Raw genomic sequence first — 23451 nt, 5'->3', positions numbered from 1 at the left:
CAGTCAGGTGACCCCAAAACAAAATCTTTAAAAAAAAATTTTCTATTTTAACAATTCATGGTCATGACAGCTACTTTCCTCTAGAGCCATTTGTTAGCCATCTGGTGCAGTGACCAATTTGCCCAGGACTAGCCCAGTTTTAGCACCAAAAGTTCTGTGTCCCTGGAAACCTCCAGTCTTAGACAAATCAGGATGGTTTGTTGCTTACTGCTAATCCTAGGTTTGGTCTTCAGATCTGCATTGCTGGAATGTCTAGACGTGGATAGAGAGGGGACTTGCTACAGAAATAGCTGAAAATCTCCAACAAAAATTTCCAGCAACATTCTACTCCAGAGATGTTTTTCAAAAAATAACCCAGTGATCTATTTCACTCATGAGGCAAGAAATGGTTTCTTACTTTGTGGGGATGACCTACCTGATATATGATGGAAATTAAACCATACTTTGAAATTAGCTATAATAAATACCACTACAGTGAGGTTCTAAGATATTATGTTATTTTTTCCTCCAATTTCTACATTTTAGAGCCTAATAAATATAACATAATATGACAGGCAGACATAACAGCATGAAATAAAAATCTCCCATTTCTTTGGTACTATTCAAAGACCTTGGAACCTGCACATTGTGGGCAAACACCCCAGAGTTAGAGGAACTCCAAAATCAGCATGCTCTCCAGAGGCCACACCCATAGTACCAAAAGGTCTAGCCAAGAAAGAAGCTGTGGGACTTCAACCTGTCCACCAGATCCAATGCCAGATACTCCAAGAAAAGCAAAAAGCCTTTAGGGCCGGTCTCTACAAACAGGATTTGCAGAGTCAAGACAGGAACTTGCTTCAGCAATCTGGGAACCCTAACCCTGCTCCACCCCTCACAGGGAAATGTTAGACACTCCTACCACTGCTACCTGAGGCCTTTCTGCTTTTCTGAATAACTAATCTCTTTCACTTTGTAGCAGACAGAATAGCCCCCAAATAAGTCCAGGTCCTAATCTCTGGAACCTGTGAATGCTTAACCTTCACAAGGGAAAAGGGATTTTGCATTAAGGACTTTCAGAAGGGAAGAGTATCCTGGATTATTCAGGTGGGCCAAATCTTATCACATTGGGCCTTAAAATCAAAGAAGAGTTCAGAGTTAAGAGATGTAGATAGAGTAGAAGACAGACAGGCAATGCTATTGGCTTGGAAGATAGAGGAAGGTAAACTCTAGAATTCTCTCCTAGAGCCTCCAGAAGGAAAGGGAGCTCTATTGATACTTTGCTTTAAGCCCAGTGAGATCCCTCCAGAACCAAACCTGCAGAACAGTAATTTTTATTGCTTTTGAGCAACCAAGCTTGTGATAATTTGTTGCGACAGCAAACGAATATATCCTTCATCACTGCTGCTTTTGAATTTGCATGATGCTTTAGTAGTATTTTGCTCTAAACCCCAATATTTGACCATTTCTTACCTAGTGTTTAATTTACTGCTCTATATAGACTTAAAAAAACAGATTTGGTACTAGAGCAAATTTGCTCAAAATCCCTCCAGTGGCGCAAAACACCATTTTTCTTTACATGTCTACTTCGTTTTGTTTCTTTCTTTAGTTTGTTAGCACATGACCACTTGTATAAGGAATCACTGAGCACAACTGAAATCAGTAATTTTGCATGGAGCAAATATGCTTGAGAATGGAAAAGGATAACCCCTCTAAAGTTGTGCGCAAAGACACAGTAGTCCTCAATGTCTCCTTAGGGTGCTCGGGATATCACAATGACTGGAAGATGCCACAGGCCTTTTGTGAGCCAAGAACAGGAATACCGAAGAGTACAAGGAAGAATTGTCCCATTCAACCTGCCAGCAACTCCCATGGAGCAAGTCTGCCTGGATTGTCCAGGCAATTTAAGTCCACTCATTAGCATGAAAGAAAACAACACAAACATCAGACAGAGAACATCAAATACTTATAAGACCATCTTCACTATTAGTGATATAGTAGTTCCTGCTCATCCGAGGTTTAGCTTTCTGCAGTTTCAGTGGCCGTTGGTCACCTGCAAGGAAGCAGGTGATCCCCGGCCTAATGCTTCGCCACAATGCCCATGTCATTCCCTTCATTTCCTCTCCTATGTAGGCATTTTATCATCATGTGTCACCACAAGAAGGGTGAGCACAATACAGTAAGATATTTTGAAAGACCATTGCTCTAAATGTTCTATTTTATTATTGTTGTTCATCTCTTACTGTGCCTAATTTATAATTAAACTTTATCGTGTGTGTGTGTGTGTGTGTGTGTGTGTGTGTGTGTGTGTATGAGGAAGCACAGAATACATACAGTTCAGTACTCGTGCAATTTCAGGCATCCACTGGGGGGTCCTGGAACGTATCCCCCACAAACAAAGGGGGATTACTCTATTTGGTAGAATATAAGGATGGCTCTGTACTCATTTGTAAGATACTAAGTACTTAAACAAAAGAACCTCACTATGGCGTAGCTATATATGGTCTTTAAAGCACACTCACACAGGCCTTTCTTCTAATAGGCGCTAGACCAGAGGTTCTTTTTTTTCCCCCTAAAGATTTACTTATTTACTTGAGAGGGGGGGGGGGGGCAAAGGGAGAGAAGCTTCAAGCAGACTCCCCTGCTGCAGCCTGACGCAGGTCTCGACCTCACAACCCATGAGCTCATAACCTGAGCAGAAACCAAGAGCTGGATGCTCAACTGCCTGGGCCACCCAGGCACCCCACTACAGCAGAGATTCTAAATTTCAAATACTAGCAAATACTCAAAACTTGCTGAATAAATACATGATGAAAGACTAGCTCCAGTAATTAAATCAGGTTATAGGGAGGTAGGATTTTTTATTAGCACTCTTCTGTAATCACTAAATAGTTATGTAAATAAACAATTAAAAATCCAACAACCAAATTCAAACAACTGATGTATAGTCCAATGGGGAAAGAAGAGAGATAGGTGTGGGATAAATGAAAAATACTGGCCATGAGTTGACAGTTGTGGAAATTGAGTGATGGGGATGTGGAAGTCCATGATATTATTCTATTGTGGAAAAAGCTTGAAATTTTTCCTAATGAGGTTAAATTTTAAAATAGGAGGAAAATCCACGTTGCTGACTATAGGTCAGGGAGGGCAAACACATTATCACCTGTCTCGGCAATGTGAGGACCTTTCAAGTCTACAACCAGATTCAGATGGCTTTAGCTCTTTTCAAAAGCCAAGTCAGCTTCTTTAAGAAGAAAGCCCTACAGCATCAGATTGACCTTTTGTTATTACTGTTTGTTGCTGCTGGAAAAGCCGTTACAATGTCTACAACCAATCTGTTAAGAACAGGGCTTACCCTTCTCTGATCTAATCTACTGTGATGTCTGTCTTGCACAGGGTATGTCTTCAGTAGCCGCAACCCATCAATCAGGTTTGGTGCCATAGGAATACATTTTCAGGCTGTGACCTCAAGGCTCTCCAACTCAGGTTTTTAGAAGAAAATGGGAAAATCTGGGGAGACATCTGATTTTAACTATTATCAAGGGTAGCTGCTTTTTTTCTTAAATCCTGAAGTCCTGTTAATTTTGTGAAAGCCTCTATGCATATTTGTTATTGATAAACATCACATGTTAAATGCATTCGTCTACAGGATCAGTCAGGATATTTTTTTCTGCTTCAAGTTCTGGTTAGATTCAAGAAGCTCCTGGGAGAAAATATTCCTTAATTCTTACCTCTTCAGTTCCTAAAGCCTGAGGCTCACTGGCAGATCTGGGCTGTTGAGAAAGCAGAGAGGAAAATGAATGCTTCTTCTTTTTTTTTTAATAAAAAGGAAAAATAACATGATACATAAGAGCTGGATAAGCAAATGAGTGTTTCTGTAAATAGAGTTTGGTGGTAACGGTTGAATAGCTCTAAGGGCAGATGGTCTCAGAGTCTTGCATTTCTGAGCCAGGACACACACACTGTGTTAACTCTTTTTCTTTTAAGAAGCAGATGTGGGGCACCCAGGTGGCTCAGTGGGTTAAGGCCTCTGCCTTCGGCTCAGGTCATGATCACAGGGTCCTGGGATCGAGCCCCGCATCGGGCTCTCTGCTCAGCAAGGAGCCCGCTTCCTCCTCTCTCTCTCTCTCTACCTGCCTCTCTGACTACTTGTGATCTCTGTCTGTCAAACAAATAAATAAATAAGCAGCAGATGTGAAAAAAAAGAGTCTCTTTGTGAACTTCCCTGGCCTGCCAGAAAACATGAAACATAAAGTAGGCTTGGGAACCTAAGGGAACCAGAGTTCTTGGTGACAGAGATGCCTGAGTGAGATGACTAAGAAGAAGTTTTCTTCGCTGAACTAACCTGATTTGCTCCCAACAGGACCAAAGGGGCAGAGGCAGAACACGTTCTTGTTCCAGGAGATATGAACAGAGCTGGATTTCCACTTGTGTGTATCCAGCCCTTTTAGAGGGTAGATTTGGACAACTTAGGAATTATAAAAGCATCTTTAGTGTCTAACATTGTGTAGGTTGTTTAGAAGTAGAGACACGGACAGCCCTGGCCACGTGACTTCGGAGAATGTTGAGTGAAATTCACTTTGGGTCCTAGGACCAAATGAATATCCATGTCTATAAAGATCTCCTGTGACTTCAGACTGCCAGGTGTGCTGGCGTCTCAGCCCAACCAATTACATTCCCAGATGACCGGAAGGGATCATATGTTTTAAAATGAGCCAATGTTATTAGGAAAGCATTATCTCGTGATTAATGACAGCAAAGAAAAATAAAAAGCCAAGGGCCAAAACCAATCTGTTTCCAGAGAATGAACCCTAGGGATAACAATGATTAGTGGGACTTGCAAAAGAAGCCTGTCCAAGGGGGCTCAGGGCCCAGCATTATTGGTGCTAGCAGCCTCCCAGGGAAATAGTTTGACTCTATTCATCAAGATCCTCAAATACATTCTCAATCATTGTCTTAGTGATAGCACTCCTTGACTTTATTAAAAAGAAAAAAATCCGAAAGGTAGACAAAGAATTTTTGCCAAGGTGTTAGAAATAGCCTAAATACAAGTAATATAATTTATGTATTTATTTATTTATTTTTAATTTATTTGACAGACAGAGATCACAAGTAGACAGAGAGGCAGGCAGAGAGAGGAAGGGAAGCAGGCTCCCTGCTGAGCAGAGAGCCCGATGTGGGGCTCGATCCCAGAACTCTGGGATCATGACCTGAGCCGAAGGCAGAGGCTTTAACCCACTGAGCCACCCAGGCACCCCAAGTAACATAATTTATTAAGTAAAACAAAAACTCTACATGATGGACCTTTGAAATAATATACACAAAACCTTAAATGATGAGGAAAAATACACATGATATAAAGTTATGTGAAAAAATACAAAATTATATATAGTGTGACCTCAGTATATTTTTAAGATATATTTCTCAAATATACTTTATCACATATAATATTCTTCTAATATATCACAAATAATATCTTCTAGTAAATGTTATAATCTTTCGGATCTAGATTATTCTGGAAAATGACTGGAAGAAGGTACATCAAAATGTAAATAGCATATTGCCCCTTCTATCCTACAGGGACAATGGAAGTAGCAGGAATTGCTAGATATGGCCAGTTATCTGTTCTGCTCTTCTAGGTTTATAACTTTTTTTTTTTAATTTGACAGAGAGAAACCACAACTAGGCAGAGAAGAAGGCAGAGAGAGAGGAGGAAGCAGGCTCCCTACAGAACAGAGAGCCCGATGCGGGACTCAATCCCAGGACCCTGGAATCATGACCTGAGCCGAAGGCAGAGGCTTTAACCCACTGAGCCACCCAGACGCCCCTAGGTTTATAACAGATTTTTAAGGTAGGAATCCTACATGTCAAGAATATCTACTTTTCCCAGGCACCATTTCTTCAAAGTGTGTGGCTATGAGACAAAGTTCAGTGGGACGGCTGCAAAAATGATTTGTGCAACTTTTGGGCCATGCCCTCTCCTTTCCAATGTTCTCCCTTCCTGGTGGTCATAAGTGGATCCTTAGGGCAAGCCACTTCAGATCAAAAAGCAAGAGAAACACACTCAAATGATGCACTGACATGGTAAAAAAAAAAAAAGCCCTGGATGATCCTGGGGAACAGAGCTATGTTTCCAGCCCTGGACCCACCCACCTCTGGGTTATTATGTGAAAGAGAAAGAACTTCTGCCACCCCACTGTGAAATCAAGCCTTTGTTACATGCAGTTCAACCCCAACCTAATCAACAGAGGGGATCATTTCTTTATAATTTAAGTATTTTCCAAATTTTCAATAATCACCATGAATTACTTTACCAGAAAAAAATTAAGTTAAGCATGGTTTAGTAATTTTAAGAAAATTAAGATAGCAGAGAATAAAGTTCGAGCAACACGTGCCTTCTGTCCATATATGAGAGAAAAAGTGAAATCTACAATTTCAAGAAGTAGTTATTATATCTTCTCAAGGGCATAAATCACACACCAACTCCCTGAGTTTGTATGACCTTTTCATCATACTTCATGGCACTTTATTTCAAGGCTTCTGAAAAATAGTTTTAATACAGAAAAGTTCTTTAGCTTTAAATAAAATCTGCTTTAATATGTGTTCAAGGACTACTCTAAAAAAAATAAAACTCTAGTCAACATATTAAAATTCTCCATTGAAGAGGATACCTAGACCTCTTCAAGTAAACTTAGAAACAATTAAAAACAGCTTTATATGCACTAACTCATATCTTTAATTTAAGGCTGTTGTTTGTCCCTCAGATAGAATCATAATGACTCACTTCTACTGTTAAGTCCACTGGCCCAATAACTCTGTTGATTATCCTCAAACAACCATTATTATTATTATTATTATTATTATTAGATTTTATTTATTTGACACAGAGAGAGGGAGGGAACACAAGCAGGGGGAGTGAAAGAGGGGGAAGCATACTCTCAACTGAACAGGGAGCCCGATAGGAGGCTCATTCCCAGGACCCTGGGATCATGACCTGAGCCGAATGATGACATTTAACGACTGAGCCACCCAGGTAGCCCCCTCAAACAAACGTGGTATTTTGATTTTACTTTCTTCTGGAATGGAGGCCGATCTGTCAGAGCTCACAGGACTTCCCTAATCTGGGCCTGTATTATAAGATGACTGTCCAAGATAAAAAAAAGTCACATCTACTCCATAAACTAGAGAAAAGAAACCTCGTCTCCTTGGGGATCAGCTCCGAAACTATGGCCTCACTGAAACCAGTGTCTACCCATATTAGAATAAGACACTTTATAACACAGATCCCTTAATCCACTAGAACATTTTGCCAGTGGTATCTGGTGCCTTTAGAAGATCATTAGAGCCCTGTGGACCTGCACACAAGACACTTCCCTAGGTAGACCTTAGAGACTTATATATAATTATACATCAGATAAAGGACCTACTCCCCCCGCCTCCGCCTTCTCCCCGAGAGAACACCAAATGGTCCTTTTCTCTCCTGTGAATCACAACACCCGACACTAATATGGCTAACTTATATTCAATAACAAAGGCAGGATGCCAGAGTTTCCTCACTTCCCTCTTAGGATGACTATGCCAGTACGTTTTCAAGAACCCCCTAAACTCACTCTTGCAACAGGCAAATAGAAGCTCATAGTCCAAGCTCTGAATTCTCAGTTCCTCTCCCCCTCTTCTCTTGACAGGAACATAAGCAAGCCAACTCAACAGGCCTAATTACCATGGTAACAACATGCACTGTGATTATGAGTGTGTTTGTTTTTTAAAATGACTCACAGATTGTTCTCCCAGAAGCCCCAGACACACCGGTTTCTGGGTGGTTTATAAAATCTATTCAAAGTTTTCTTGCAAATTTCTTGCCCCTATTAGCATAACTGCTATGATGGAGAGAGATTCATCAAATCAAATATGCCCTTCTCCTTGAGGATGACAAAAAAACCCCACTTGGTTCCTTAACCGCTCCAAGATTAATCAATTTAAAACTTGGGTTAATAATGAAATTAATTTGAGTTTGTACACTGGAGATAATTAATCTGTCCCTAATTTAAATAATTAAGGTATTTCATAATGTAGTTTTAGAGACCCAAATGAAATAATCAAGTAAAATAAAAGCAGCAGTGAAAAATATCAAATAAAATAGCCTAAATCTGTGGGCACATGTCAGACACATGCGAAGTGTTACAAAAGAAGAGAGGTATATGGGGGCGCCTGGGTGGCTCAGTGGTTTAAGCTGCTGCCTTCAGCTCGGGTCATGATCTCAGAGTCCTGGGATCGAGTCCTGCATCGGGCTCTCTGTTCAGCAGGGAACCTGCTTCCCTCTCACTCTCTCTGTCTGTCTCTCTGCCTACTTATGATCTCTCTCTGTCAAATAAATAAATAAAATCTTTAAAAAAAAAAAAAAAGAAGAGAGGTATGTTTTAGTATCAAGATGTTTTTAAACCAATGTCCAAAATACAAACATTAAACATGGGGGTGCCTGGGTGGTACAGTCGGTTAAGGGTCCCACTCTTGGTTTTGGCTCAGGTCATAATCTCAGGGGTCATGAACCGGAGCCCCTCAGCAGGGAGTCTGCTCGCGATTCTCTCTCTCCCTTTGCCCCTCCACCCTGCATGCACACATGCACACATGCTCTCTAACAAATAAATGAATCTTTAAAAGTGCAAACATGAAAGAGTCCAGACATTTGGAAAAACTGTGGACTGCTTCCATTCACTTATTCAATATGCATTATTTAAGACCTTCTACGTAGCAAGTGTCATTGTTTATAACTGCTACAGGGCCCTCTTATCAGAGACAAAGGCCATGGGTGTGGCTTAGTCTGTTATCTTGGAAAGATTCTTTGCTTCAGAAGGCATCATTCTAGGTAAGCTCTCAATGAAAGGGACCATTTTCCAATGATAGCATTGAGCCTAGAATTCAGAGTCCTGACTTGGGCAAGATGGTTGACTCACTCTTACAAAAAAAAAAAAAAAAAAGATTGGTAATTTTGGTATGTCAGTTTTCCTCCACGTGAACTGGATAAAAGCCTTACTTTAAAAGAAATATAAATGGAAACTTTTAAATCTGTTTAACTTAAAACTCTATCTCCTGATGCTTACATAGAACACAACACATAACACACACACACACACAATAGTTGTTAGAAATTACGGTTTCCCAATGGCTACATATTTTATGTACTGTTACCAATACTATACTTTTCCTCTAGAGTTTGAAGGGATAACCAGAATGAATCCGTCAGGATAGGCTAGGTTATACTGTATGGTAAAAAACAACCCCAAAATCTTGGTGTAGAACCAAAGTTTATTTCTCACTCTCACTACATGCGCATTGCAGGTCAGTGGACAGGACCCCCCCCCTCATATTGTCTTTACCCCAAGACCCAGGCTTAAGAGTGCAGCCCCCATTTCTGTGCTTCTACCACTGCCAATTGCCCAGGGCAGCAATCGCATCCTGGTTCTCAGAAGCTTCTTCCTGGAAGTGGTAAAGAGCCCTTCTACCCTCATTTTACTGGCTAATACAAGAGATGTGGCTACACTTAACTAAAGTGGACAGAGAAGTGTAAAGTAAGCCTATCATGAATCCAGAAGGAAAACAGGAAATATTTATGACTGAGGGTATAAATTACTGGACAAACAGTGCAAGGCTGAAGTCAAAACATCGACATCTGGCTACCCCAGAGAAAAAGGCCTCCTCAGGTGATTCCTTACTCCAAGTTCTTTGTACCTGTGACTCATGTTGGGCCAACAATCACTTCTGCTAGAATTTGATAGAAATCCCATTGATAGATTAAAAGACGCTCTACTCCAGCTCTGTGGTAACAATAATAATTGAACAGCTACACTTCTAAATAGCTACTATATGTCATGCACTATGCTACATAAACATTTTAATATTATTTTCTCCTGACAATTTTGTGAGGTAGGTATTGTCATTATTATTTCCCATTTTATAGATGATGAAACCAGGAGCATAGAAAGTAACTTGCTCAAGAGGTTCTGATTCCAAACTACGATGCTTGCTTATGTATTAAGCCCATATTTGAGGATTAAGACACAGTAAAAAACAAGTAATTTTTTTTTACCTAGAAATTTTCACCTTACCTTTTATATTATTTTAATTAAAATCTAGGGGCTATTCAATAGCAAGTTTTTTCTTCTTAGTGAAACCACTTAATGTCCATCGACAGCAATGTTCCCTAAATACAACAATCATTTATGAGTTTTTTATAAGTTTTCTTTTAGATTTTTATTTTATTTGACAGAGAGAGAGATCACAAGTAGGCATATAGGCAGGCAGAGATGGGGGGGGAAGCAAGCTCCCCGCTGAGCAGAGTACCCCATGCAGGCTCGATCCCAGGACCCTGACAGGATCATGATCTGAGCCGAAGGCAGACGCTTAACCCACTGAGCCACCCAGTCTCCCCTATGAGTTTTTTTTTATAAAAGCAAAGGACCAGATCAATTCTCCCAAGAGACTCTAAAATGATATTTTTTTCCTATTAAAATTTTTTCACAATTTTTCTCATTTCTGTACAGATCAGAAAAACACCCTTCTTAAACAGAGTTCTGTTGGCAAAGCCTAGAAATTAACTTTACTCTCTTGTTTAAAAATGCAAATATGAGTAGGAAGCACTCCATCATTTATTACAGAAAAGGTACTCCTACTATTAATCCTTAGTCTGCCCTGATGAGGAGGCAAAGAAAGCACACCTCAAGACAAGCAGTCAAAACACTGTAATGTCAGCCATTCCACTTCAAAGTTCTCCCTTTCCACTATGGCTGCCTCATCTATGGGGCCTCTCAAATACACCCACCACCTCCGTGAAAAGTAGGAACCATGAAGAAGAGACAAAAGTAATGGAAGTGACTGCTGCCTGCAGAGTTGGAAAGTGAAAACCAATTTTCGAAATAACTCATCATCAGGAATTCCAGAGATGAGTCATTCTTCTTGTACAGGTGCTGTAATCAACAAAATACACACCTCTCGAGAGAAAACAATTTTCATTTAAGTCTGGCGCCATACACAGAGCCCTTAACCTCTCTAGCTCCTGTCCTGGCCCAGAGTGGATTTTATTCACATCAAACTGATTTCACTGACCAGTCAGGAAAACTAAGTGTGTGTGTGTGTGTGTGTGTGTGTGTGTGTGTGTGTGTAGGTGTGTGTGTGTTCACAATGGAGATAATGCAAGACTAAATTAAATGCTGTCTACATTAAATGATATTCTTACTGCTTCATAGGACCTGATGTATTTTCTTCTGGAATGGTATGTTTAGAAGGCCATTCTTTACTAAGTCTCACATTAGCCATTTTGTATTTGCTTTCAGGATTCGTTCTCCAATCTACCTAGATCACCACCATGAACAAAAACAAGCTCTTTGTAGTTTTTCAATGAGAAATGCATGGAAACACTGTCCAACTCCAAGTTGTGTGATTTTGATGTTATTTAACCTTTTTGAGCCTTGATATCTTCACTTATAAACCGGGAGTAATAATGGTTTCGGACTCCATGACACCATGGCCGATGATAATCATTAACTCCTTCTTCTTTGCTAACAGAACCAGACCTTTTCTCTGGGATCTGGTGGCTGCACTCTCCGGAGAGGAAGGGCTGCCCTCCCCACCTCCCCACCCCCCCACCCCCCATCTTCCCCTCCACCCCCACTGCCTCAGGAGGAAGCTCTCACGTGAGCTAGACACAGCAGTTCCATCTGCTTAGTCTCTCGAGATAAGGCATGTGAACTGTGAGGGGAATTTGGCTGGAGACAGCTTTTCTGTCACACTAATAAGAGGTATGTGAAAAGAAATGAGTCCCTTCACTGTGCCTCTAGATACTGAAATCCAGCCGCTAGTCTGAAAGCAGCCACCTCAGCATGGGGAGGGGAGAAGCCTAAGAGAGTGCACCCACCTGCTGAAGATGTCAGAACAGCGGGAAGGAAAGAATCCAGGTTGCTAAGAACAGTGCCCAGTTGTGAATAACTCTGGGGTTACCTTTCCTTCAGGACCTCTTGAGGCAAATTCCATTGTTTACGCCATTTTGGTATGGTGTTCCTTTACCAGCAGCCAAAAGTGCCCTAATAGAAAAACACTCCTTCCCACCTCATAGGGTGATTTTCAAAACTCATGGCAAACAGTAATGTACATAAAGTACTCAGCACACAGCAGCACAAACAGCATGCCTGGCAAATGCCAGTTTTCAACTTGATTGCTGAAAGGTGTTGAGCTTTGCTCGCTCAACCATGAGCAAGCACTTGACTCTGTGTGGTTTGAATGACTCCTCTGCAAGGTTTTCCTTGGTTCCCCTGAACAGAATGAAAGGCAGAAATCATTGCTTTCTCTACGTTTTTCATCTAAGAGATGATACCAATTCCTAAGATTATTTTAAACAATAACGTTGGCATTTAATTCAGATAACAAGCCCTGTAGTGCCGACTGTAGTGTGGAAAAATATAATTATAACAAAGCAGTCTTCCTGACTGTGAGAATCAATTTGATCTGAATAAAATTTAACCCAGACCAAGTACTCAACAGAGCCACCAAGTGTGCTGCATTTGGAGTCTGCCTAGTTTAATGCAAAAGCTGCTTTCTGGAGAGGAAAGACCTATTTCATAGATTATTATACACGTAGATGAAAAGAACACATTTCCTCTGGGACTTCACCACATCCTTACATCAGGAAGGCACCTGCACCTGCCTGGGAACCTTCTCTCCCCAGATCCTCACATGGTGTTCTCCTCATCACGTGTCTCAATTCAAATATTGCTTCCTCAGAGAGGTCTTCAGGGATTATACATTCCCATCACCACTACCATCATATGCACAATCTCCATCATTCAACCTGTTTCTATCTTCATCCATCTCCACACTTCTCACTACCGGATATTTTCTTGTATTAGAGCATGTTTCTGTTGATGGGGTCCACACTTGGCTATGATCTAATCTGCCTGGGCTGAGGTTGGGACCTGGGTACTTTTTTTTTCTTCCCCAAAGTACCCCTCAGTTATATTGAATGAGCAGCCAGATCTAAAAGCCATTTGTTTATGTGTTTACTGGATCTCTCCCAACACTAGAATGTGAGTTCCAAGAAAACAAAGAACTGGCCTGTTTTGTTCATCCAAGTCTCCCCGGCCCCTTGCAGGACACGTGGCACATTGCAGACATGCAGTTAAGACTTGTGGACACGCTGACCAACTGGAGTGTAATTATGTCAGTATTTGCCTGCTTCCCCTGTAGTTTCTGAGCTCCTAGAGAGCTCCTAGAATATCTATCCTAGTGACAAAAGAAAGTTCACTAAATAAACAAATTATAAACAAACTGCATTTGTGAACTTAAATGTTCACACACACAGGGACACATGCACAAAATAACAGATATGTGAAGTGAGGGGTGTATTAATTAACTCAACAGTGGGGATCTTTTCACAATGTATACATGTACCAAATTGTCGCATTGTACATTTTAAATATCTTACCATTTTATTTGTCAATTATACCACAATAAAACTGAAATTAAAAACAAATAAACAGGGGCACCTGGGTGGCTCAGTGGGTTAAAGCCTTTGCCTTTGGCTCAGGTTATGATCTCAGGGTCTTGGGATTGAGCCCTGCATTGGGCTCTCTGCACAGCGGGGAGCCTGCTTCCCCCCACTCCTCCTGCCTGCCTCTCTGCCTACTTGTGATCTCTGTCTGTCAAATAAATAAACAGAATATTTAAAATGAACAAACAAAAAAACCCTGTAAAACTGTATTTGTGCACTATAAGGAAGACAAAGATAGAACTGGGTGTGGCCACTGTCCTCAAAGAGCTGGTGGAAGTGGAAAAATGCAGACTGCCATTATACACACTAGAATGTGCTAACTGCTGTGAAGAAAGAACAAAAGATTTCAGGGGAGGTACAGATTGTTTCTTACTGGGGAGGGCAGAGAAGAAACGCAGGAAGACTTCATGGAAGAAGTAGCATCTACAGAACAAATGAAATTGGCTATTCAGAGAATAAGACTGTGGGGTGAAGTGTGGAAGAGGAAGTAGAAAAGTTTTTCTAGGGAGAGGCAAGAACACAAACCAGCCAGCCTAGCTGGAGGTTAGGAGGGCCTGAACTAAGACACCAATTTTATCAACATGGAAAAGAGTAGATAGTGTCAAGATATGTTCCCAATGACAGTGCAAAAAGCTATGGGATTGGCTATAACTTGGACTGTTTTTTGAGAAACACCGAAATTGAGATTTTATAAATGAGGGACTGAGAGAATAGGGTGTCACTAATAGTCAGGGAATCAGGTAAGAGCTGGTTTTGAGTGGGGAAAGGCAATGGTAGCACAGATTTGGACACTTAAGTTTCATTTTTGGTGGCTTGAATGTTTGTAGGGTGCTTGATGTACAAGTTTAGAAAGCAGATGAGTGATCAGCATGAAGGATCGGATTTGGAACTGACCTGCATGGTGATAATGACAGAAATCATAGAAAAGATTTGATAAAGGGAGAGGGAGAAATTAAGGGGCAGAAAATTCAAATCTTGAGAACAAATGTATTTAGGGAATAGAACCTGGGAGTCAGTGAGGAAGTTGGGAGCCTCCAGAGAACTATGAAGGGTGACAGAATGTGCCACCCCAAAATATGCCTCCTTGACATAAGGATTATTTTGAGCAGATTATTTTGGGAAACAGCAGACACAGGAGAAATTCTGAAAACAGACTAGAAGTTACCGCCTGTGTAAGGGAAATTTACATTTATAAAGGAAATCTCCACTTATAAGGGTGCCTCTCTCTCCTACCTGAAAGGAAAGGATGACTAAATCACTAGACTCTAGTCAGTAGACAGGCATGAATTTAAGTTTGCATAAAAAATCTTACTCTTATTTACCATACTTTTCCTGGTCACCTCCCCATAACTGTCCTCCTCCACTCTTCCTCGTCTGTCTTTAGCTGAAGATGGTATTTCAGCCTGAATTCTAAGCCACCACTGAGAGTTACTCACTTTTCCCTGGGTATACATGAGGTATAACATGTTAATAAACCTGTGTGCTTTTCTCTTTTTAATCACAGGGTTCCCAGATGAGAACTTAGAAAGGTAGTGGGAAAACTATTTTTCTTCCCCTAAGGGTAGAGAGAGAATAGGTTAGTAGAGGTTATAAAAGTCAAGGGGAAGCTTTGTGGGCGGCAGGTTTAATTTTAAATTTATATGTGTGAACTAATTACAGGCAGAGAGGAAAAGGCCAGAGGCAGGCAAAGAGGAAAGGGCCAATAAAGGGAAGGAACCAAATACGTAGGAAAGGAATAGAATTACTGTCAGAACATAGTCCCCTAAATGTAAAAGGAAATGGAAAAGAGAGTGCAAGTAGAGTTTACTCATAGCTTGAGCAAAAGGCTGTGTTAATTTGACCTAGGAAGACAGGGAAAGAGAATGAATGGAGACACAGAGAAATTTTAAGGTGGTAAGTAATGAGGCTGAGGAAGCCTGTAATATATGCCTTCTCAGACAAACAAAAGCAAGGTCACCTGTAATAAATAAAAATAGGACTTGGGCTTAATGGATTTACTGAAAATGCATAGGGGATAGTAAAATATGAAATTCAAAGAAAAAAGAAAAGGGGTTTTGAAGAATAGCAACGGCCCTGCTGATGTTGCAGTAGAACCCAGCTCCAGAGCTTCTTTATTAGCTCTGAATGCAAGGTGCTTGAGGAGAGGATTGTGGGAAGGTCTGACCCTGACAACCAGGCTTGCAGGGAGACAAAGAAAAGCCAAAGGAACAGGGAGGAAGGGGTCAAGGGACTGGTTTTCCCAAGCCTCTCCAGAAAGAGCTTGACTGTTTACATATATTTGCCAAGAGATCAAAGAGCTGATCCTGTCATATCTCAAACCTTGGCATACAGTGGTACCATTTCTAAGAAACATGTTATCACCAGAATTTAAGATTGAACTCCCTCTTTTTAATGTTTAATGAAGTCCCCTAGGGATTGTCTGAACAATGACTCCCATTAAATACAACTTATTTTCTTTAACATAAGAGGTTGGGGGAACATTATACATCTCTAATGCTCTTATCTGAAAATCTGAATCTCAAATTCCACTGTGCCATCTTTACACTGAAATAAATTTGAACACAGAAACTGCATACTTACATAGAATGTTAAATTTAAACATTATGGTCTTCTTTTTAAAGAAAATAATTTTGTTTTAAAATTTTAAAAGTGACAAAGTATAAAGACTTTCTCTGTCCATTTGACCTAACACAGAGGGAGGTAAAATGGAGATTGAATTGGAGTGTAAGGCATTAATCATCTGTGCAACTCTAAAAACGTAACTTAAAATTCTGGGCCACTTCTATTACCCACCGTGGAGAGTTTGATACATGCCAAGCTCATCCCCAGGTCTTTTTCAGTTGTACCATTCCATGAGGTCACAGGTCAGGGGTTAAGTCTTAACACAACTCTGTAATTCCCTTCTCCACCTGGATCTAGTAAACCCGGTAATTGTAGAAAAAACAGATTTGCAAAGTAAACAAAATGGGGTTCATTATTCAACCAACCAACACACACAAAGAGTGCATTATAAGAATTTCACATATGATCATTCAGGAGCTCTTCAAACCATTCAAGGTCAACCTCTAACCAACACCATAAATCCCAGATATTGTTTCTCTTAACAGAGTCCCCCCTTCATCTTCCTGTCCAACTCTCCTCAGCCCTGGCCATATACTGCCTCACCAGTTTCAGAATCAGGGGTGAAATGTATAGTGAGAAATGAAACCCAGAAGGATTCTCCATTTTCAAAAGTGAAATTCAGATTAGAATCCCATTTCATTAGTAGAAACCTCTCTCAGAAATCTATTGTTATTTAACGAGTATAGCCCTTTCTCCATAGGTTAATCCTCTCCATTATAAAGAGCTGGAAAACAAGTTAGCACTTCAGAGGCTCTTCCCTTTTCCTGACACTGCCAACTATCAAGCATTTCTTTCTCATCCAACTGATGAGAAGAAACTAGAAAGACGCTGGAAGGGCAGTGCCCCAGTGGTTCCTTTGTGGTAGCCTGGTCCACATGTGACCAGAAGGGTCACTAGTGGAACTGTCTACAATAAGGGACTGGATTTCACCATCAGGTTCTTGATATCACCAATTATCAGGAGCTATGCAGATTTTCTTACTTTCTCCTCTTGATTTTAAAAGTTACTTCTGAGAGAAGTATTTTACTTGGGCAGGGATAATACTGGTATATGCAGGAGATGACATTCAAATATTATAATCAGGATCTTTAGGACACACTGTGTTAAGATGTGTCCATTTTAAAATGTCTCCTTGAAAACAATCCAATTAAAAAATGAGCCAAGGATTTGAGTGAACATTTCTCTAAAGAAAATTTACAAATGGCCACTAGGCCTATGAAAAGATGTTCAACGTCTAATCCTTAGGGAAATGCAAATGTCAAACACAAAGAAATACCAATTCATACCCCTTAGTATGGCTACTATCAAGAAAGACAAAGTCCCTAAGAAATAACAAGTGTTGGTGAGGATGAGGAGAAACCGGAACTCCAGTGCACTGCTATGGGATTGTAAAACGGTACGGTTACTGTGGAAAACAGTACGGTCATTCCTCACAAAATTAAGCAGAATTACAATTTGACCCAGCAATTCAATTCTGGGTACCCAAAAAGAGTGAAGGCAGGGACTGAGACAGATAACTGTACACCCATGATCACAGCAGCATTATTTATAATGGCTAAAACATGCAAGCAACCCCGGTGCCCAACAGATGAATGAATAAACAACGCATTGCATATACACACAATGGACGATTGTCCAGCCCCAAAAAAGAAGGAAATTCTGACACCTGCTATAACATGGATGAACTCTGAAGACATTACTGTTAAATGAATGAAGCCAGGCCGGAGAAGATAGATACTACAGGATTCCACGTGTATGAGGTACCTAGAGACAGAGAGAAGAATGGTGGTTGCTAGGGGGTGTGGGGAGAAGGAAATGGGGAGTTATTGTTTAGTGGGAATAGTTTCAGTCTGAGAAAATGAAAAAGATCTGCAGATGGGTAAGTGGTCATGGTTATACAACAATGTCAATATACTCCATGCCACAGAAGGTTTATTTAAAAATAGTTAGAATGGGAAATTTTATGTTATACATATTTTACCCCAATAAAGACAAAAAAAATGTCTCCTGGAACCTTGGCGGTGGTGGCAAAAGTGGACAACATGCTAACTTTTCTTATGCCACCAGGAAAGGAAAACTGAGTACCTACTAGGTACCAGGCACTCACATAGTCACACACAAAAGCAAAACCAAAACACCACAACACGAACAAAAATCAAACCCTGATGATGCACTATTAACTTGTCTTTACAACGAAGAAACTAAAGTTTATACGTTAATGTACTGGGTCAAATAGTAAAAACCAGCGGTAGGATTCAAAGGCAGATATGCCTGACTCTCGGAAGCCCGTCTTCTTTTCACTCCTCCATGTTCTTTTATTTTACCCACAGCTGTCTTTTTGAACTGGCTTTCTGCTTTGACAACAAAGCTTTTATACTTAAAAGTTAGACCTGCCTTCTGAAGTGGCTAAAAAAGTCCATCAACCAAATACATTCACTCCGTGCCCACCATATGAGGCCCAGGGCTGGCCACGAAATAATGGAGTCATGTTTCCACTCAGCCACTGGCCATATGGCAGAAAAAAAAAAAAACCAAATGATTAAAATTTCAGTGTAGGTCGACTCCCTCAAAGGCCCCGGAATACTCTGGGCAAAAGCATTATGTCTTTCAATATTCCATATGGCCAGAACAAGTGGAAAGAGTCTCATTTTATAGCATTGAAGCATTTTTATCTTTTTCCTAAACCTTCTACCATCACAGTTACTGATCAGCTGTTACTCACTAATGTTGTGCTTCATGATGGAATTGAACAATTAAGGAAATGTTTTGTGCGGTGTAGAAAATAGGCAACTCTCAGCTGTTTTGTGAAAGAGAATGGGGGCGTCCTTTTGACTCCCCTGTGCCTAAGGGCCAAGGTTTCATTTTCTCACTCTTGTGAAACACACAGAGGAGAATAACACAGACTGTGTACACATCCCCAAACAAAGCAGGGTGTTAGCACGATCTAGTGAATATCCAGCCTGTAGAAGAGTAAGTACCCAAGGGGTGAGCCCCATCCTCATACAGCCCAGATTCCCAACTTTCTACTTCATTTAATGACAGGCGGCTTGATCATGAACTCCGATTAGGGGCATTCTGGATCCAAGATCTACCCTCCATCTCCTCTGTGGAAGATTATCTTTACATATTTTGTTCTTTAGGAGGGAAATGGGAGGTGTGACTGTGAAAGAAAGGGAATGACTTATCTTGCCTACAGGTTTGATTAAATTCAATGAATCCGCAAGGAAACTCCATGGTTTCCACACCCGTGATATTTTGCCCCTTAGGCACAGTACAAGTTTAATTTAATAAGTAAGCTCAAAAAAGTGACTTTTTTTTAGTGACTAAGGATTCTTATCTCTGAAAATGTGCTGCTACACCACAAATTTTGAGACACCAAATCGATTTCAGAAAGATGGCATTAAAAAAGAGAGCTTACAGCTCTTCATAATTGAGAATGGTGATATAGGAGGAAGCGTATTCACTCTCAATGGCATATGTACGATTTAAAAAACTGTATTTTAAGAATCTGAGTGTCTAAATATGACCTTTGTACTATCTTTTACTCCACTATAAGCAATTCCTTCTTTCCTTTGAAAATGTATCTCCTTTCATTCTAAAAATTCAAGAAAAAAAACCTTTTATCAATGACCATTTATTGCTCACCCACACTTTCCGTTGGAGACAAAGCTTAATTTCTTAAAGCATGCTTCACTAGGGTCTTAAACTCTTCCTCCTCCATATCCTGCCAAAGAAATCCCACAATGTCATTTTCCCATCTGTTAGACCGATTTATTGGACTTTTACGTATCATTCATAAATCTGAACGAGTCATGGTAATAGGCTCTCATTAACAGAACCCATTGCTCAAGATAATCAAGGAACAAAATTGCATTCTGATTTTACTATTTGGCTCTGTTTACGGCGTATACAGGTAAAGAAATAACCCAGCTCCACTTCCACATTTTGTTCCTCATTGAAGTTAATATGCATCTTGACCTACAGATGAATAAAATCCACAGAAACATCAAATCCATACATATCTGATTCTGGACAAGTTAAACCCGCCAGGCTCCTTTGAGAAAAGATGCAACTTTAGGAGGAGACCTACTGGCAAATGGGAGCTGTTTCTGAGGCTACCCTGAAAATAGCTGCACAGAGCCCAGGGAGGAAGACACCTTTTTTTTAAAATGGTAAATATTGCCCCTCACATACGCTATTCCAGTCTTTGTTGGCAAATCCTGAGTACAAAAGGATTTAACGGAAAAAAAAAAAGGAAGAAAGAACAGAACAGAAAGAAAAAGACTAAAATCATAGTCATTATACTGCAAAACAGAAGACAGCTCAGTGAAATATGTAAGAAAGATAATGCAACCAACATTTTCCACCATTTACACCCTCAAAATGAGGGGACTGCCACGCTCAGATGATGAGCCCACAGCAATTCATTTCAACTGATCCCTGCTTTCCTTCCAAGAGAACTATGCAAAGGGCTCCTTGCATGTAGCGTGCTTTCCTGACGAATCACTAAAGCTAGACGCCAATGATTTTTTTTTTTTTAAGGCGAATGTGCTACAAATTTGGTCATTCTCAAAAGCCCTTCTAAAAGAACCCATCCTGATCCTTTTCCCCCCAATCCTGAAGCCAAGTCCCTATCTTCCCTCAGAAATCTGTCCCGAAAAACCGTAGGCGGTGGTCCTTTTCTCACGGAAAAAGGAGCAAGCGGAAAAGCGTCCCCTTTACCTTGGCGCCCGCGGCTGGTCGGAGAGCGGCTGGTCTCCTGTGTGGGAGCCGAAGTGTGCAGGCGAGCCCCGGAGCAGCCCGCCCAGCCCGCCCCGCGCCGCCCAGCCCGCCCCGCGCCGCCCAGCCCAGCAGTAGTAGGAGCTGCCACGGAGCGGCCGCCGCTGTGCGCTGTGCGTGTGTAGCAGCGGCGCCTGCAGCCCAGGGACTAGTCCCCACCCAGCTTTGTCTTCAATCATCATGCTTTCTACAGGAAGCGGCGCATCTCCCACTTCCTCCTCTTCTGGGTAGCTCTTCGCCGCTTGCTTCTTTCCCTCTCACTCAAGCTCGAGCTTTCGCCTCCTCCTGCGCGGCTCACACTAGTGTGACCAGAACCCCGCTCCCCCCCTTGTTCCAAATCCCTCAGGTGCCTCTGTTCCTTTCTTCCCCCTTCTCACTCCCCTCACCTCCACGACAGCTTCCAGCCACCGCCTGTCCGCCCCCCCGGCTTCCCCTCCTGCAGCCGGCTGCTTGGCCTGCACTGGCCAGTTGTTGTTTACGGTGCTCCTGCTGCTGCTTTTGGGGGGCCACAGCCACTGGCCAGGTTCTGGCCTTGAAATCCAGCACCAGCCTCAGTGGCTGCTCCTGATTTATGTGGTCCCTCTCAAGGCAGCCGGCTGGGAGCCTGCAGCTTGCAGCTTCTTGCTGCAGCATTTTGCTCTGTGGCCAACATTCCGGCAGTTTTATTTCTCCTAGGTCCCACTACCACTGAGGTCTTACTTAACCCACATGCTCAGAAAGGAATGGCCCTGATTAAGTATCCTTGTGGGGCATGGGAGCCAAACCAACTCCCACACTGCTACCTGTAGCCTAGCAGTGAAGACTTATTCCCAAAAGATTCTCAGTGGTGTGAGGGAATGGGCTGGATCTGAATGGCGTGTATTCCCAGCCTAGAGAGAGATCTCTGCCTCTGCCCCCCACCTACACACTCACAGACTCACACTGGTAGGGCTCTACGGACCCTCACCATCCTCTAATCCTTTTCCCTCATTTTAGGACATGGTGTAATGTTCAGGGTAAGGGAGTCTGTCTACCAGGATTGGAATCCAAGCGGTCTGTCTACCAGGATTGGAATCCAAGCGGTCATACTGACCATATGAATTTGGGGAAACTAACTTCTGTGGCCTTTCACTTCCTCATCTGCAAAACAGAGAGGATTATAGTCCCAGCCCACAGGAGACTGTGAGGATTAAAGAGATGTACACAAAATGCTCATAGTTCCTGGGATTTAGAAAGCATTCAATACGTATCAGCTCCTATTATTCTTAGAGGATCTGGGAGCTCAGAGACAGCATGGGACTTTGACCATCAGCGGTCACATGAGGACCTTTCCTTGGTTTCTGGATTCCCCCAAAGTTAGTACATTCACCACTACACCCCCACGATCTTGGTGACAATTTATTCAGCCTCAGTATTAATACAAGCTGCTTTGGGGAAACTACAGATTAAACATGGCCTGGGGGCATGGGAAAAATCCTTCCAGCATCCCGGCAGTGCTGTTAAGAAACCTCTAGTTTTCAGTGCACCGAAAGCTAATCCTCCCTAACCAACCGGAGTTAATCCCCCGCTCCACCTTTTTAAATCCAGTCTTGCCTTAATCCTCCAGCAGGTCTTCCTAACCCACCTTGAGACTACAGCACATTAACAGGGAAGGTACAGAATTTAATTTCTATGAAATGGTCCGAGACAGTCCTAGTATACCCTGTGTTTTGACTGAATTGTCCGTGAACAGTGTTTGCTTCTCTTTCTGGAAATCTTTGATCAAAAAGGACCCTTATGTCAACTCACTAACATCAGAAAATTACAAAATGGATTGTTTTAAGATTAAAAATAAAGAACTACTTTTGAACCACCAGCAAACAGAATTGTAGGAGGGGGAAAGAATGGACATATAGATTCCCACTGTGTCCTGCAACCCAGTGGAAATCAGACATGAATTTCCTCCAAATCACAAATCTTCATGTCAAGGGTTACCAGGAGCTTTTAAAGAAAAATTTAAATACAGTATATATGATGCAAGCCTTTAAAAAAACGAGAATCGGGGCACCTGGTTTGCTCAGCGGTTAAGCCCCTGCCTTGGGATGAGGTCATGATCTTGGGGTCCTGGGATGGAGCCCCGTGGCGGGCCCTCTGCTCAGCAGGGAGCCGGCTTTCCCCCCTCTCTGCCTGGCTCTTTGCCTACTTGTAATCTCTTTCTCTCTCTGTCAAATAAATAAATAAAATCTTTAAACAAAAAAATGAGAATCGCAATTATTAATTTCTGGAAAGATTATGGAAACAAATCTCTGGTTAATTTTAGACTAGGGGATTTTGGCGGTAACTCTGGAGTCAAACAGTTCTGTCTCTCTCTCCTTTTTTTTTTTTTTTAATTTATTTGACACAGAGAGAGAGAGATCACAAGTAGGCAGAGGCAGGCAGAGAGAGGGGGAAGCAGGCTCCCCGCTGAGCAGAGAGCCTGATACGGGGCTCGATCCCAGAACCCTGAGATCATGACCCAAGCCGAAGGCAGAGGCTTTAGCCCACTGAGCCACCCAGGCGCCCCTCTATCTCTTTCTTTA

At 41.6% G+C, this 23451-nt stretch overlaps 1 protein-coding gene across 2 annotated transcripts in view; it reads right to left on the bottom strand.

The window, feature by feature from the left end:
- The window catches only part of GNG2 (G protein subunit gamma 2), a 116496-nt gene extending 95438 nt beyond the window's left edge, over positions 1 to 21058 (bottom strand). Inside the window, exons 1-2 of one of the 2 annotated variants that reach the window (XM_046009989.1) lie at positions 20858 to 20995; positions 3708 to 3749 (exon numbers count right to left, since the gene is read on the bottom strand). The gene's annotated coding sequence lies outside the window, so the exon portion shown is untranslated. Of the gene's footprint in view, positions 1 to 3707; positions 3750 to 20857 lie in introns of both variants that reach the window. The other variant, XM_046009990.1, reaches the window with a different exon arrangement.
- Between the last annotated feature and the right edge of the window lie 2393 nt (positions 21059 to 23451).

This window comes from Meles meles, chromosome 6 (genome assembly GCF_922984935.1).
Source record: "Meles meles chromosome 6, mMelMel3.1 paternal haplotype, whole genome shotgun sequence".
In the NCBI taxonomy this organism is placed as follows: Eukaryota; Metazoa; Chordata; class Mammalia; order Carnivora; family Mustelidae; genus Meles; species Meles meles.
Note: the sequence above shows the minus strand (reverse complement) of the source record. Positions and strands in the feature narration are given on the sequence as shown.